General features: G+C 37.5%; 1 long non-coding RNA gene across 3 annotated transcripts in view; it reads right to left on the bottom strand.

Annotated features, from left to right (window-relative positions):
* Window positions 1-4,930: 4,930 nt before the first annotated feature.
* The window catches only part of LOC137161920 (uncharacterized), a 77,883-nt gene continuing 73,471 nt past the window's right edge, over window positions 4,931-9,342 (bottom strand). For all 3 annotated transcript variants that reach the window (XR_010922222.1, XR_010922221.1, XR_010922220.1), the window contains one exon: window positions 4,931-5,171. This is a non-coding gene — a long non-coding RNA (uncharacterized lncRNA). The remainder of the gene's footprint in view (window positions 5,172-9,342) is intronic.

Raw genomic sequence — 9,342 nt, 5'->3', positions numbered from 1 at the left:
CAGGTCCGAACAGGTACACACATATCACTTAAAAAAAAAGAGTTGCAGGTGACTCTTGGAAAATAGCATGGCTGTGTTTCTTTATAGAAGAAGAACTTGTTCAGTTTATTTATAGCAGGAAGGTATGGCACAGAACATATATACTGAATTCCATTTGAAGGTAGAACCTCTGAAATTCTTCTGAGCAAAATTAAGGTCCATTGTCACTCACAAATTATAACACTAAACCAAATTGGCTAAACAAGGTACAAAGATTCTGTTGGTTTTGGTAGCTGTAGTAGAAATCATTCTGAAAACTTTTGGCCATTTTGAATGGGCATCAACTATGACCAAATCCACATAACCTTCTAAAGGTCCAGCAAAGTCCACATGAATCGGTATCTAAGGAGCTTGACAACATGATCAAGGATGTAGATGAGCTGGGACAGGATGATACTGAATTTGCTGACATATGGCACTGCTTTTTACTTTCCTCTCAATATTTTTGTTGATTTCTGGACACCAGACATGACTCCAAGCCATGGCCTTCACCTGTACAACGTCAAAATGACTTTCATTAAGAGCTTCCAAAATACGAGATTGAAGTGATTTCAGAATGATCTCTCACATTCCCCATAAGATGCAACCATGTTCATGTTGACTTGACACAAATTGTGTAAACTGGCGATTCTTTTGATCCAACACTATACTTTGTAGAACCATTCCCTTCATAAGAGAAATTACATCATCCTTAACAATTTCTTTGGACAAAGTGTTTTATCTCTATTTAATGGATAGGTTAGTTATCACCAGCACAGATATCGACAAAGTTTATTTGAATTGAGGGGAGCTTGAGCATGGCAGGCTCAACAACCCATCAATATTGCCATGCTGAGCCCTTTACATAATTGAATAATGTAGGAATGACCTGAAAGTAGCAAAGGTCCATCATTGCACAGAAGCAGCAGCTAATGATGGAATTTCATATTTCGGTCCAAAAATTGAACCTAATGGACAATGATCCATCAGCAAGATAAAATGTCAACTATACCAACAGGAGAGCTTCTTACTCTATTTGCAAATAGTTCTTCTCAGGTGTAGCGAGTGTTCATGAAGTGAAGGCAATTGATTTCCACATGACATCAAGAGAAATGTGGGAAAGGAATGCACCCACCACATATGTTGAAACATCATAAGCCAATTGCAATGGTAAAAAAGTATCAAAGCACATAAGACTTTTGTATAATGTCAACAGTTTATTTGCTTTCTTAAACACTCACTCACACTCTTGTTCATTTCCATTTTCTCTTTGCTAGAAAAAGTTCATATAAAAGGTGATAATTCTATCACCAGATTAGACAACAAATTACCATACTAATTAAGTAGTCCTAAAAATGAATATAATTGTGACACATTCTCTGGCAGTGCCATTTGAAGAACCACCTTCAGTTTCTCCAGCAATTTCTTAAGCCCCTGGCATCAGTTACATATCCAAGGTATTCAACTAAGGGATTGAAAAATGTCCCCCACTAAGTGCAAAAAACAAAACTTCAGTATGAGGTACTGGATACTGGTTTGCACATATAACTGGATTCAGCATCACTGAAATCTACAAAAATTTGGACTGAGCCATCCTTCTTGATCTCTGGTACAGTGGTTGTAACCCATTCACTGTGTGAAACTGTTGACAAGACTCCAATGTTTACTAAACAGTCCAAATCAGCTTCTACCATTTTAGCAAATCACCAGGTGCCTAAGTCACTGCCAACTATTGAGATGATCAATTATTTTGCTTATTTCTTATTTCTAAGAGTATTCATTTAGTATCTAGTTCAGCCAATGCAAAATCAGAAGGGAGGACTCTGCCCTTTTGAACCAGTATGACTCTGCCATTTTGAACCTGCCCTTTGATGCCCTTGTGTGTGCAGGAGAGGCGGGTGAAAAGTAGGCAGTTGGCACACCTGTCAGACTAACTGCTCGAAACCATATAACCACATCCTGTTTTGACCTTCTTTATAACCTTTACCTTTGCTTGACAGTTATTTCCATTTTAATCAGCTATGCAATGCTTTTTGATTGACATGTTACTGTAACTTTTGAGGTAGAAGAGGAAGATAGCAAGTCTGAGTCAGGTGGATCACTTCATGGACACAATGAAAAATCCCCAGCCACAGATGGAAGGACTGGCCATCCAGAAATCTGACTGATTCACCCAAAGACTGACTGAAGACTGTCTCAGACTTATGGGGGGTAATAATATTAAGTTTTAGGATACTCTAATTATCTGTTGTTTTGCGTGAGCTTAAGACTAATAAGTGGAGACTGTGGTGAAAGCTTAAATTGCTAGGGACCAGATGTAAAACTTTAAAGCTAAAAGCACTTGATTTTGATTTGTGTCTGTTAGCCATACAGCAGGTGGATGAACCTCATTTCCTGATACTGACTCACAGAGACTATAAGTTACTGGGTCAAGGAACCCTGGGTAACAGTACCAGAGGCTTCAGAGCATACAACACCACTATGGGGCTTGCAATATTTTGGCTGGCTATGAGATTTAACAGTTAGTTTCACTGATGCATTGCTTATCTATTCAAATTCTTTTTCAAGATATTTGGAGTTTCTGTCTAGTATTTCTTGAAGGTTTTAAGGTGCTTTCATGATTGCCTTGATCCTGGTCCAGTTCATCTTTAGCTTCCTAAGCCAACATATGCCAAATAATTGTGGATACTTTCTTTGAATTCCATACAAGGGTAAAATGACTGAACTAGCTGAACTTTTACAAAGAGTATGCCTTTTGGGACCAACTTTTCTCTGGTATAAGTCTTCAAAACCACAAAGTGGACTTATATGTTCTGGTTGTCATCTTTGCTAGAGGGAATTCTCCTCCCTGCTTTTTTAATTAATTTATTATTAATTATTATTATTATTATTTCAGTGCACTACCTGTGCCTGATTACCCTCTCCTGGCTTTGTGCTTATACTGTAGACTACAGAATTCTTCCTTTGGCTGTACTTGTGCTCCTTCTGCTGGCTACAGACCCTCAGACTGTTTGCCTGCCTGCTTGCACATGGTCAATAGTATAGCTACTTGCTTCCCCTTCACTGCTTTGTTTGAATATTTTTGGCAGTAATTGCACAACCCTTAGCCTTTGTTCTACCTTTCTTTACCAATTCCCCCTCTTTAGTTGACTGGCTCACAGTGTCCCAAGAGCAAAATCAGCAGTCTGTCACCCTGTGCTTCTAGATGAATTTCTTCCCATTTCTATAGTATTATTTGCTTACTTTTTCTTCTTCTTCTCTTCAGCAAAGGCAGCACAGGACACTCATGGGATAGACATTTTTCATCACCAAATGTTATATTAGGACCCAGAAGAGAAGGAGATAGATGGGCACAGAGGGAACTGATAGAAACACAGATGTATGCTGTGCGGGTTTTATTGTCCAGGAAGCAAACTGAAACCAAAACAAAAATGATGCTTTACACAGGGAGTGGAGTGCTCAAACACATAAAGAGACAGGCCATCACAGAAATGGTGACTAGAAATAAGCCAGTGGATAAAACAATTTAAAGATTTTGTTCATCTGGAACAAGTAACTGCACAACTTCCACAAGCAGGGACAGTGGTTGTTAACAGAGTTGGTCAACATTTTTTTGAAGTCAGACAGTGCAGATCAAGGAGATGTGTACTCCCATCAAGGTACGGAAGAAAACTAAAAACACACACCACACAGCCCTCTCACCCCTAGCACCCAAAACTCACAGCATACAAATATTCTGCACCAAATTTAACTTTCAAAGGTGAGATTTTAAAAAGTGCTCAGCATTGGTTTTACTCTGCTCCCACTGAAATTGGATGGAATTTTGCTATTTACTTCAAGGAGAGCAGTTGAGCAAATGCTGAGTGATTCTGAAAGTGGATTTAAAGGTATAGCCCCAGGTAGAATATATTTAAGAAATCTAACAATGGTGGCATGGGAATAGATCACAAGAGGAAGGCCCCCATCCAAAATGAATGACTGAAGCCTCTTGTTCAGACACAGATGAAAAAGATAGAAGCACTGGGCAGAACACTATGTGATAGTCTAAGTTAGCTAGAGATCAAACACATCTTTTGTTGCAAAATGGGTAACAAATGGCAAATAAACCCTTTCCGTCAGAGGGGTTGACGTAATCCGTGCCAAATCCTCCAGTTGCTTCCCTCAACATACCATTATCACTTCAGTCTCATCTAGACTGAGACTTAGTCAGCCCATCATTCTCCATGTCAGTCTCAATGAGACACTGAGTAATATTTTGGATTTCAGTAAGATCAGACAAGATAGAGAGGTATCAGCCTAGCAAAGGCTCCTCAACCTAGGTCTTCTCACTAACTTTCATAACAGCTTCATAAACACATTAAATAAGAAAAGTGGCAAGATAGAAACTCACAAGAGATGGATTCCATGGCAAATTCTTCAGTGGCAGTGTCACATAATTCATGGATCCCTGCCAGTTCCTAGAATCACACCTGCAGGAGAATAAACGATCATGTAGTACACAGAGCACAGGTAGTATACACTTACTGCCCCATCTCAGTCAGGTCTCTGCATTCTACATCAGCCGAAATTTACAAAGGGTTACCAAAGATTACCACAACTAGAGCACATTACAGTAACACAAAAAGCATTGGTGACAAAACTAGTGGTGACAAATGCAAAGAAAACAGTTAGTGAGGTTAGCCTGGGGGAGGAAAAAATCACAGTATCTACATATCCAGTAATCCTACAGCACCCCAAGGCTGTGAAACATACTAGAAGAAGGACAGCACTACAGTATTGTGGGCTGCAACCTAAGAACTCCTAGTTTAACAAGAATATTTATTTTATGTATCAGATTTCTATTCTTATGCCAAAATACCATAAGGAAAAAAAACATTGAAGAGGAAAAAACAGATTTAATTTTATTGTAAATGATTGGTAACACATGATCACAGTTTAGACCTGAAGTTACATTCAGGTACAACAAACAAACAGACAAAAAAAACTGTTGTGAAAACAGAATCAAGCTTCTACTTCTCAAACTCTGGATTTCTGCCTAAGAAATTCATTTGAAGATTCAGACAAGAGCTGGTTCCATGTCACCTATTGTCCATAGTAGAGCTGGTCGAAAACGTTCTGACAGAACAGTTTTTCAGCAGGAAATGCTGATTCACCTAAATAGAAACATTTTACAAAAAAGTATTGATTTAGTCTAAATTTTCAATGAAAATTGTCTCAACATTTCATTTTGACTCTGTTGTTTTGACTATTATAATTATATTTAAAAATAACATCAAAGGAAGGACATTTTGACATTTCTAAAACACAATTTTTTGCAATTTTTTCACTGGAAATTTAAACTTTCCCCAATAGAATTTCTTTATGGCTTATACAAGAGGTGTTCTGTACTGTATTATGACCATCCAAAACAGAACAAAAAAACAAACAGCTTATCCAATCTCTCTATGCATCTCCATTCCTTTCCTTATACTGATGCTCACTCCATCTCTCTTTATTCTCTAGACTCCTAGAGGACATCTATGACTGACCATGTATTCAGCTGGTTGCTGACAGCTCCAACTACAACCAGTGAGGTCATTCAGTACTTACAGGTTGGTGTGACAAGTCACATATAAGTTAATTAGAATGACCAAAAATAACCTGTCAAACACAGCTCTCATGGAGAATACACAGCTTGCATTGTCCTATTGTAGTATGTACATGCAAGGAGGCAGAGATAAGGTTGTTGATGGGCATTTAACACTGCATACCTGGATGTATGAGGGGTTCAATCACAAAACATCTCATTAACATACAAGTAACACAGAGTCAAATTTTTAAATGCAATTAGAACATAAAACATTGTGCAGTGCTCCTTAAGGAGATCAGTTTTCAAATTATACATATTTATTTCTCTACTTTAAAATTTATATAATGTATATTTTTCGACAAGCACAGACTGGAAAACACTTTGTCCATAATTAAATGATAATTTACTATAAGAGTTTGTGAGATATGAAAGTAACAATACATTTTACAGTAGCTTAGCATTGGGAAAGCAAATGTTTTCTACCAACTTATAATTACTTTCAAAGAGCATTGTTTCACTTGACAACCTGCTGCTGTTAGGAAAAGTAATGGGATCACAGTTTAAAGAGGGGAAATATACATTCATAAGTTATATATATATTGATAGTGACAATTTTGTTCTGTATACTACAATGTAATAGTAGTTTTGCTAGTGAAAAGCAATGGTCAATCTAAAGCATGTGCTGCATTTGAACATAAACCTGTTTTTGAAGCATGGAATTGGACATTTGCTTTTTGTATTCTATGTGCACTGAAACCTAAATTTGTAATGATTTGTCACTAGTTTTCAACCTTTCCCAGATGACTCCCTTCCAGGAGTCTGATTTGTCTTGTGTACCCCAAGTTTCACCTCACTTAAAAACTACTTGCTTACAAAATCAGACAAAAATACTAAAGTGTCACAGCACACTATTACTGAAAAATAGTTTACTTTCTCATTTTTACCATATAATTATAAAATAGATCAGTTGGAATATAAATATTGTACTTACATTTCATTGTATAGAGCAGTATAAAACAAGTAATTGTCTGAGTGAAATTTTAGTTGTACTGACTTCACTAATGCTTTTCATGTAGTCTGTTGTAACACAAGGCAAATATCTAGATGAGTTGATGTACCCCTTGAAGACCTCTGGGTACCCTCAGGAGTCCGCATATCCTTGGTTGAGAACCATTATCTTAAGTCCATTCTTTAATAGTAATAATAAATGTCAGAATTAAGGTTGTCCGTGCAATCTTTATTTGGCTCCCTTATGCATATTAGTTATGATGCAGTTTTAATTACATTATCACATAATATTTTTCCACACGATCCCTGTCTCCTTCAGTACACAGGATGTTTAGTGCTCACTAATAAGAAGCTATTCAATCTTTTTTTTAATCCTCATTGTTCAATGTATGGCCTCGACACTTATTTATTATTTATTTAAACTCTGCTCTGAAGACAAAATTGTTAATTTCCTCATGGGTTTTTCCTATGACACTCATCACTACAATAGCCCAGGGCTTCAAAAACATTAATCAATCTATCTGTACAGCTATCCTATGAGAGGAGGAGTGTACAATATTTTTGAACACCCAAAATTAGATGCCTATGGCCTTATTTTTCTGATTACTTCGTTTGATCAGAGCCTAACAATCATTGGCTTCAGTTGCAACTGTGAACACTCAGCACTTCTGCAAGTCAATCCCCAGGTTTCTAAAGTCAGACACCCAAAAAATGAGGAACACATGATTCATGTCAACCTAAAAAGATAATTGACTTCCCCACCATCACAAAGGAATTCTGTGGCAGAGCTAGGAATAGAATCTAGTTCTCCATCATGGCATTAAACTGCCTTCACCACATTGTTTTTACTTAAATAAAAAGCATCGGAAAGCTTCATACAAGAACATGAAAAGTAACTTCCCTCCCCCCAACTGATGAGACGACAAAGCAGCTTCAGCCTGTTAACTTGACAATGAATGCATTTGATCAACTAGAAGGAACAGTAAAAAGTTTAGAGGTTCAGACAGACTAACCTGGAAAATTCCCTTCAATATAAATGTATAATTAAGCTCCAGGAAGTCAGAGTGGAGTATACCCCTAACTGATTAGGGACCCATTGCCAATTCACAGTTCTGCTCATCTCTGTTAGCCATATTGCAGTCAACCTGTGAAGACATCTGGATGTTAACTTTGTTTATCCCACAGTAAGGATTTTTCAAATGCACAAAACGATTATTAACATTGTCTAAATTGTGGAAAGTTGTTGGTTTTTTGCCCATTTTTATTTTTGTTAACGTTTATAGTGAAGTGCATTGGCAGTGTACAAGTTAAAGTTGTTGAAAGCATCCATTTGGTTATACTGTAAATAAGAGACCTCTTTAAAATGATGGCTGATATTAGCAGGTCTCACTGGAAGAAGAAATTTCTTTCAGTTCACTAATTGAAAAGCCTAATCTCCAAGAGAATAAGGACATAGAAAACAACATAATTTATATTCTAAACTCTTTGGGGGAGGAACAGTCTTTTGTTCTGTGCTTGTACAGCCCCTACCACAGCGGTGTCCTGCCCCACAGCTAGGACCCCTTGGTATCACAAATAATACATTCTCACATTTCAGGGAACAAGACAATGGGCAAGACTTCTCCATTTTACGGAAAAAGAGCTTCTCCTCCTGTTTTTTTATTAGGTAGAAGTTTATGAACTAAACAGACTTGTGCTGATTTACAATAGCCGATACAGTCCTAAATCCTTATGCTGTTTTGTGACTCACCCAGTATTTGGACCAAGATACTCTTGAGTTACAATCCTCCATCATTTGACTTACACTTGGACCTTGGCCAAGTCCTCTAGGCCACTATTTTCAAACCTAGTTGCCTCAAATTATGCTTCATCTTTTGACACCTAAAGAGAAGTGGCCTTATTTTTAAAGATGCTGAAATCCTGCAACCCTCATTGACTTCCGCTGAGCTTCTGAGCTCAAAATCACTGAAAATAAAGCCAACTCATTTTAGAGCTGAAATATTTGTTATTGTTATTTGAAAATGTTGTCCTGAATCATTCTGTGCCCCAGCTCCACTATCTATTAATGGGGATAACACCACTCACCGACCTCACAGGGGTGCAAGGAAGATTTATGAATTAATGTTTCTAACAGACTGAGATGATGAAAAGTGGTGACATTAATTGGAAATTTAGCATTGCTTAGCAGCGTTTGTCTTTCAGTGCGTTTGTCTTTCAGTGCCTCTCTATGCCTACCTCTCCACTCCCTCCAACCAGGGAAGGACATTCAGATAAAATGAATTAAATTCTCCCCTGGGGTAACTCCAGACATGTGAGTGAGTTACATCAGGGATTAGGTTAGCCCAAGGTCATTTTTCCCCTGTTGAGAAAGGAGTCAAAAAACAATTAAAACTAACCTGATAAGTGTGTTACTTAATTTTATACTGTGGTCTCCCAAAGCAGTTTGAACATTATGTAAGAATTCATGGCTTGATTTTCAGAGGTGTCAAGTGCCTGAAGTTCCCATTGAATTCAATGGACTTTTGTGTTCTCAGCAACTCCCCAAACCAAACAAATTATTTCATGAAATATATTGGTGTGTTCATTTAAAATCTAAATAAGTTAGAACTTCATTTTTTTCTTTTCTCAAATGGGTAATGACAGCATATCTACTTTGGCTTGTGCAGTCTCTAATTATCTGCTCTGAAGGCCAAGAGGAATGTGGTCTACTTGCTCAGGCCACTAAACTAGACTGAGTCAGGAGACTT

The sequence above is a fragment of the Emydura macquarii genome, unplaced genomic scaffold (genome assembly GCF_026122565.2).
Source record: "Emydura macquarii macquarii isolate MOO-44397 ecotype Brisbane River unplaced genomic scaffold, CSIRO-AGI_Emac_v2 contig_2406, whole genome shotgun sequence".
NCBI classification, from domain to species: Eukaryota; Metazoa; Chordata; order Testudines; family Chelidae; genus Emydura; species Emydura macquarii.
The sequence above is the reverse complement of the archived record's forward strand: the minus strand, read 5'-3'. Positions and strand labels throughout refer to the sequence as shown.